We start from the raw sequence: 8,122 nt of genomic DNA on the forward strand, positions 1-8,122 counted from the left end.
GTGGGTTTGGGTGAACTCCGGGAGTTGGTGATGGACAAGGAGGTCTGGCGTGCTGCAATTCTTGGGGTCACAAAGAGTTGGACACGACTGAGTGACTGAACTGATCTGAACTGAGGTGCTTCATATTGTATTTGTTTACTGATAACTCCTAATATACAAGTATAATATAAAATTAAATTCAGAATTATGAAACCCAGAATTATGAAGTCAACTAATTTGTCTACTTCTCCACTTATATATCTAACATCTTAAAGTTTTGAAATTTTCTCAAAATTTCTGAACCACAGTTTTTTCCGTTCGCTGAAGGATACTCTATACTCTGTGTTGTATTCCAAACCTTGAAGTTATTCTTGGTTCTTTTCTTTTACATCCCACATCCACTCTGTAAAGTGGATGTCTTACTTATCTTCTATTAGTTTTAGCATCAAACTATATTTGGACTCTGTGGACTTCTCAGTATTCCGCTGCTAACAACTTGGCTCGAGCCTCCATCATATCTTACCTCTATTAATGCAGTAGCTTCCTAAATTGTGTCCTGAGCCCACTTGTCACCTTATAATCTATTCTCAATCAACAGCCAGAATCATCTTGTTTTACACGTTTACTCCTCTCAATATTTGAAAAGGTAGCTATAATGATTAATTTTATGTGTCAACTTGGCTGGGCCATAGTGTCTAGATATTTGGTCAAACATTATTCCAGATGTTTCTATGAGAGAGTTGTTCAATAATATTAACATTTAAGTTGGTGAACTTTGAGTAAAACACATTGCTCTTCATAATGTGGATGGGCCTCATTCAATCAGTTAAAGGTCTGATAAAACAAGACGGACCTCCATCAGCAAATGACTTTCAGACTGGAATTATATTGACTATTCCCTGGGGTCTCCAGCCATCTGGCCAATTCTGCAGATTTCAGACCAGCCAATCTCTATTAATGAATGAGCCAATTATTTAAAATCATCCCTATGTATCTATCTGTCTATCTACCTATCTATTTTCATCTTATTGGTTTTGATTCTTTGAAGAATTTGAATTAATAAAGTAACATTTTAAAATACTTTTTTTTTAAACATCAGATTACCTGATAACACCTATTCATTGATGCTCTAAGGCAAGAAAATAAAGTGAATATTTAGATGTTCTCCATCAATTTTTTTAAATTTTTCTAATATGCCCATTAAACAAAGTTTTCAAAACCATTAGCATTATATATAAATTGTAAACTCTCTGCTGCCTTTATATATTTGTCTAATTTTTAAATTCCCAATATTATGCTATGTGTGATTTCTCTAGGATTTTAAAATCAATATTGCCATGGCGGAAGTGGCTGTGCGTGTGACGCCGCCGGCGGGGGGGGGGAGGGGGGCGGGACCTGGGGCCGAGAGCGGTTCGCGCGCTTCGGGCCTAGTCCAGACTCGCCACCGAAGAATTGAAAAAAATAAATAAATAAAAAAAATAAATAAAATCAGTATTGCCAGATGTTTATTTAGTTTATTAATCTTCTCAAAGAATCAGCTGTTGGTTTATTGTTCTTTTCTGTTATGTCTTTGATTTTTATTTTATTCATTTCTGTTTTTTAAATTTTTCTCTGTTACGTGTGGAATAGTTAGCTCATTATTTTTTAATTTTTAAAACTAGCAATTTTAGTTAAAGTTATGTATTACATGGTCCACAATCCATCATCCCAAATTCTTGGACTCAAATGTGTTTCAGAATTTAGTGTTTTTGGATATTAGAATGGCAATGTGTTATATACTGAACATTATAAAAATCCTGGGCACATATCCAGAGAAAACCATGATCTGAAAAGAAACATACACCCCAATGTTCATGGCAGCACTGTTTACAATAGCCAAGACACGGAAGTAACTTAAATGTCCATCGACAGAGGAATGGATAAAGAAGATGTGGTCCATACATACAATGGAATTTTACTTGGCCATTAAAAATGAAATAATGCCATTTGCAGCAACATGGATGACCCTAGAGAGTGTCATACTGAGTGAAGTAAGTCAGACAGAGAAGGAGAAATATTGTATGACAGCCCTTATAAGTACAATCTAAGAAGAAATGGTACAAATTAACTTACAAAACAGAAAGAGACTCATAGACTTCAAGAGGAAGCTTATGGTTGTGGGTGGGGGGAGGCTGGGGGGAAGGAAAAATTAGGGAGTTTGGGATGAGCATGCACACAATGCTCTGTTTAAAACTTATTACCAAAAAGGACCTACCGCATAGCACATGAAACTCTGCTCAGTGTTATGTGGCAGCCTGGATAGGAGTCGGGTTTGGGAGAGAATGGACACACGTATATGAATGGCTGAGTCCCTTTACTGTTCACCTGAAAATATCACTACAGTTCAGTTTAGTTCAGTTCAGTTGCTCAGTCATTTCTGACTCTTTGTGACTCCATAGACTGCAGCATGCCAGGCTTCCCTGTCCATCACCAACTCCCAGAGCTTACTCAAACTCATGTCCATCGAGTCGATGATGCCATCCAACCATCTCATCCTCTGTCGTCCCCTTCTCCTCCCACCTTCAATCTTTCCCAGCATCAGGGTCTTTTCCAATGAATCAGTTCTTTGCATCAGGTGGCCAAAGTATTGGAATTTTAGCTTCAGTATTGATCCTTCCAATGAATATTCAGGACTAATTTCCTTTAGGATGGACTGGTTGGATCTCCTTGTAGTCCAAGGGACTCTTAAGAGTCTTCTCCTATACCATGGTTCAAAAAACATCAATTCTTCGGTGCTCAGCTTTCTTTATAGTCCAACTCTCACATCCATACATGACTACTGGAAAAACCATAGCTTTGACTAAACAGACATTTGTTGGCAACGTAATGTCTCTGCTTTTTAATATGCTTTCTAGGTTTGCATCTTTTAATTTCATGGCTGCAGCCACCATCTGCAGTGATTTTGGAGCCCAAAAAAAGAAAATTTCTCACTGTTTCCATTATTTCCCCATCTATTTGCCATGAATTGATGGGACCAGATGCCATGATCTTAGTTTTTTGAATGTTGAATTTTAAGCCAAATTTTTCACTCTAATCTTTCAGTTTTATCAAGAGGCACTTAAGTTCTTCTTCACTTTCTACTTTAAGGGTGGTGTTATCTGCATATCTGAAGTTATTAATATTTCTCCTGGTGATCTTGATTCCAGTGTGTGTGCTTCATCCAGCCCGGCATTTCTCATGATGTACTCTGCATAGAAGTTAAATAAGCAGGGTGATAATATATAGCCTTTATGTACTCCTTTCCCTACTTGGGGCCAGTCGGTTGTTCCATGTCCAGTTCTAATTGTTGCTTCCCGATCTGCATACAGATTTCTCAGGAGGCAGGTCAGGTGGTCTGGTATTCCCATCTCAAGAAGAATTTTTCAGTTTGTTGTGATCCACGCAGTCAAAGGCATACTCAATGAAGCAGAAGTAGATGTTTTTCTGGAACTCTCTTGCTTTTTCGATGATCCAACGGATGTTGGCAATTTGATCTCTGGTTCCTCTGCCTTTTCTAAATCCAGCTTGAACATCTGGAAGTTCACGGTTCACATGCTGTTGAAGCCTGGCTTGGAGAATTTTGAGCATTATTTTACCAGCATGTGAGATGAGTACAATTTCATGGTAGTTTGAACATTCTTTGGCATTACCTTTCTTTGGGATTGGAATGAAACCAACCTTTTCCAGTCCGGTGGCCACTGCTGAGTTTTCCAAATTTGCTGGTATACTGAGTGCAGTACTTTCACAGCATCATCTTTTAGGATTTGAAATAGCTCAACTAGAATACCATCACTTCCACTAGCTTTGTTTGTGGTGATGCTTCCTAAGGCCCACTTGACTTCCCATTTCAGGATGTCTGGCTCTAGGTGAGAGATCACACCATCATGGTTATCTGGGTCATGAAGTTCTTTTTTGTATAGTTCTGTGTATTCTTTCCTCCTCTTCTTAATATCTTCTGCTTCTGTTAGGTCCATACCATTTCTGTCCTTTATTGTGCCCACCTTTGTATGAAATGTTCCCTTGGTAACTCTGATTTTCTTGAAGAGATCTCTAGTCTTTCCCATTCTATTGTTTTCCTCTATTTCTTTGCATTGATCACTGAGGAAGGCTTTCTTTTCTCTCCTTGCTATTCTTTGGAACTCTGCATTCAAATGGGTATATCTTTCTTTTTCTCCTTTGCCTTTAGCTTCTCTTGTTTGTTAATTTGCTATACCTCAATACAAAATAAAAAGTGAAAAAAATCCCCAGTAAGATCTGTGCTAATACTCTCTATTTGTATACACTGAGATAATAAAGATTAAGCCTCATATCACATCAGGTCATGTTTTGGTGTCAAATTTTTTTTTTAATTGGCTTTCATGGATTTGGGGCATTCAGAATTGCAGATGACAGTTTTGTGTGTCTCATATGATTAGGTTTGAAGTGTCTTTATTTAGGGCTTTCCAGGTGGCACTCGGAGAAGGCAATGGCACCCCAGTACTCTTGCCTGGAAAATCCCACGGATGGAGGAGCCTGGTGAGCTGCAGTCCATGGGGTCGCTAAGAGTCAGACATGACTGAGCGACTTCACTTTCACTTTTCACTTTCATGCATTGGAAAAGGAAATAGCAACCCACTCCAGAGCTCTTGCTTGGAGAATCCCAGGGACGGGGGAGCCTGGTGGGCTGCCGTCTATGGGGTCGCACAGAATTGGACAAGACTGAAGCAACTTAGCAACAGCAGCAGCAGCAGCAGCAGGTGGCACTAGTGGTACAGAACCCACTTGCCAATGTAGGAGACATAAGAGATGTGGGTTCAATGCCTGGGTCAGGAAGATCCCTGGGAGAAGGGCATGGTAACCCACTACAGTATTCTTGCCTGGAGAATCCCATGGACAAAGGAGCCTGGCGGGCTTCAGTTGATGGGGTCCACAGGGTTGGACATGACTGAAGCGACTTAGTACACACACATATTGTGGCCTTTAATGTTGGAACTCCTATAAGCAAGGCTGTTGGTGAGCATATGTTTTCATTTTTCTTGGTTGAATATCCAGGAATAGAATTTCTATGTTACATAGTAAATGCATGTTTAACCTTTTGAGAAACTGCCAAAGAGCTGTCTGAAGAGGTTGCATTATTTTGTATTTCTAGCAGCAATGTATTAGCATCCCAGATACTCCTCATCCTCTTCAAAATGTGATATATATTTCTTTTATTTTAGCCACTGTTATATGAGAACCACAATGTCATTGTCATTTTATTTTGCATCTCCCTAATGACAAATGATCCTGTGGTCATGTATGGATGTGAGAGTTGGACTGTGAAGAAGGCTGAGTGCTGAAGAATTGATGCTTTTGAACTGTGGTGTTGGAGAAGACTCTTGAGAGTCCCTTGGACTGCAAGGAGATCTAACCAGTCCATTCTGAAGGAGATCAGCCCTGGGATTTCTTTGGAGGGAACGATGCTGAAGCTGAAACTCCAGTACTTTGGCCACCTCATGCAAAGAGTTGACTCATTGGAAAAGACTCTGATGCTGGGAGGGATTGGGGGCAGGAGGAGAAGGGGACGACAGAGGATGAGATGGCTGGATGGCATCACTGACTCGATGGACGTGAGTCTCAGTGAACTCCGGGAGTTGATGATGGACAGGGAGGCCTGGCGTGCTGCGATTCATGGGGTCGCAAAGAGTCGGACACGACTGAGTGACTGATATGATCTGATCTGATCTGAATGACAAATGATGTTGAGGATGTCTTCATGAGCTTGTATGTCCTTTGTGTTTTTTGTAAATCATTTGTTTCTCCTAAGTCTTGAGAAGTAGTGTTTTTTAGAAGAGGTCTTACGGGTCTCAGAAGTGCAATCCTGCCTAGCCACCAGAGCTGGGTGCTCCAGGGATATCCTGTATATGGGCCATGTGTGTCCTCCTGTTTGTGGTGGGGCCACAGCTGCTATCGCATGCCATTGTGTGGTTGGCTTTCAGTATGGCTACTGGACCTGCATGGCCGCTGTGGAACTCTGGTGGGTGCAGGCCAAATATGAGCTCCAGCCAAGGTGTGGGAGCGGGCAGGGCTCTCAGTGGTGTGTGCCCTCTGGCACTAACAGGTTGGAGGGAGAATTCCAAGATGATGCCCAGCCAGTGGCAGCATTTAGAAAAGTAGCCTGAGAGTGCAAAACTGCCTCCTACTCATGTCTCAGTTCCTGATGTTATTGTAAATGGTACTGCTTAAAAATTTTTTTCTAATTGTTCATTGCTACCATATAGAAATGCAGTAGATTGTTGTATATTGACTTTGTATCATAAAACATTATTAAAATCACCTATTAATTCTAGTTGTTTTCTTAGAGTTACCTTAGGAGCCTTTACATATACAATCATGTCATCTGCAAATAAAGATGATTTTTCCTTTTTCCAATTTCTATTATTTTTTTCTTTTGTCTCCTTGCACAAGCTAGAGTATCCAGTATAAAGTTCAACAGAAATGATTAAAGTGAACATTTTTGTTTTGTTTAGTAAACAGGGTTTGTTTTCTTTTTAGGGCAAAAGCATTTACTCTTTCACTGGTAGGTATAATACTAAGTTTTTTGTAGATGAATTTTATAAGGTTGCAGATATTTACTTCTATTATTAGCTTGCTGAAAGTTTTATCATAAATGTGAGAAATGCCTTTTCTGCATCTACTGAAATAATAATAAGATTTTTCTTCTTTAATTTGCTGATGTAGTGAATTCTATTGAGTAATTTTCAAATGTTAAGTAAACTTCACATTCTGGTGCCAAATCCAATTTGTCGTGGCGTATTATCCTCTTCATGTATTACTGTTTTCAATTTGCTAGTGTTTTGTTAAGGAATTTTACATCTACGTTCGTAAGGTATATTTTCTCAGTTTTCATTTCTTTTTGCTTTACTTTTTTCTCTGGTTTTTAGTGTCAGGGTAATACTAGCCTCATAAAGCTGGTTTCTAAGTGTTCCCTCCTCCTCTATTTTTGTACAATATTGATATTATTTCTTTTTTAAATGTTTCATAGAATTTACCAATACATCCTTCTGAGTTTGTTCCATGATTCTTTTCTCTACTGCATCCATTTTGCTTATAAACTTACTGAAAGTATTCTCTATCCCCAATATTTTGTTTTCTTCATTTTTAGATTTTCCATTAGACTCTTTTGTATAATATCAATTTTTTTGTTAAAATTCCCCATCTGCTCATGTAAGTTGTCCATTTCTTAATTAGATTTCAAAATACTTTTTATCACACTTATTTTAAAATCCCAGTTCGATAATTCCAAGATCTGGGCCATCTCTCAGTTCAGTTCAGTTCAGTTCAGTCGCTCAGTCGTGTCTGACTCTTTGTGACCCCATGAACCGTAGCATGCCAGGCCTCCCTGTCCATCACCAATTCCTGGAGTTTACCCAAATGCATGTCCATTGAGTTGGTGATGTCATCCAACCATCTCATTCTTTGTCATCCCCTTCTCCTCCTGCCCTCAATCTTTCCCAGTATCAAGGTCCTTTCAAATGAGTCAGCTCTTCACATCAGGTGGCCAGCATTTTGGAGTTTCAGCTTCAACATCAGTCCTTCCAATGAACACCCAGGACTGATCTCCTTTAGGATGGACTGGTTGCATCTCCTTGCAGTCCAAGGGACTCTCAAGAGTCTTCTCCAACACCACAGTTCAAAAGCATCAATTCTTTGGCACTCAGCTTTCTTCACAGTCCAACTCTCACATCCATTCATGACCACTGGAAAAACCATAACCTTGACTAGATGGACCTTTGTTGACAAAGTAATGTCTCTGCTTTTTAATATGCTGTCTAGGTTGGTCATAACTTTCCTTCCAAGAAGTAAGCGTCTTTTAATTTCATGGCTACAGTCACCATCTGCAGTGATTTTGGAGCCCCCTAAAATAAAGTCAGTCACTGTTTCCACTGTCTCCCCATCTATTTGCCATGAAGTGATGGGACCAGATGCCATGATCTTCGTTTTCTGAATGTTGAGCTTTAAGCCAACTTTTCCACTCTTCTCTTTCACTTTCATCAAGAGGCTTTTGAGTTCCTCTTCACTTTCTGCCATAAGGGTGGTGTCATCTGCATATCTGAGGTTATTGATATTTCTCCCAGCAATCTTGATTCCAGCTTGTGCTTCCTCC

Source organism: Bison bison, unplaced genomic scaffold (assembly GCF_000754665.1).
Source record: "Bison bison bison isolate TAMUID 2011002044 unplaced genomic scaffold, Bison_UMD1.0 scf7180017864064, whole genome shotgun sequence".
Lineage (NCBI taxonomy): Eukaryota > Metazoa > Chordata > Mammalia > Artiodactyla > Bovidae > Bison > Bison bison.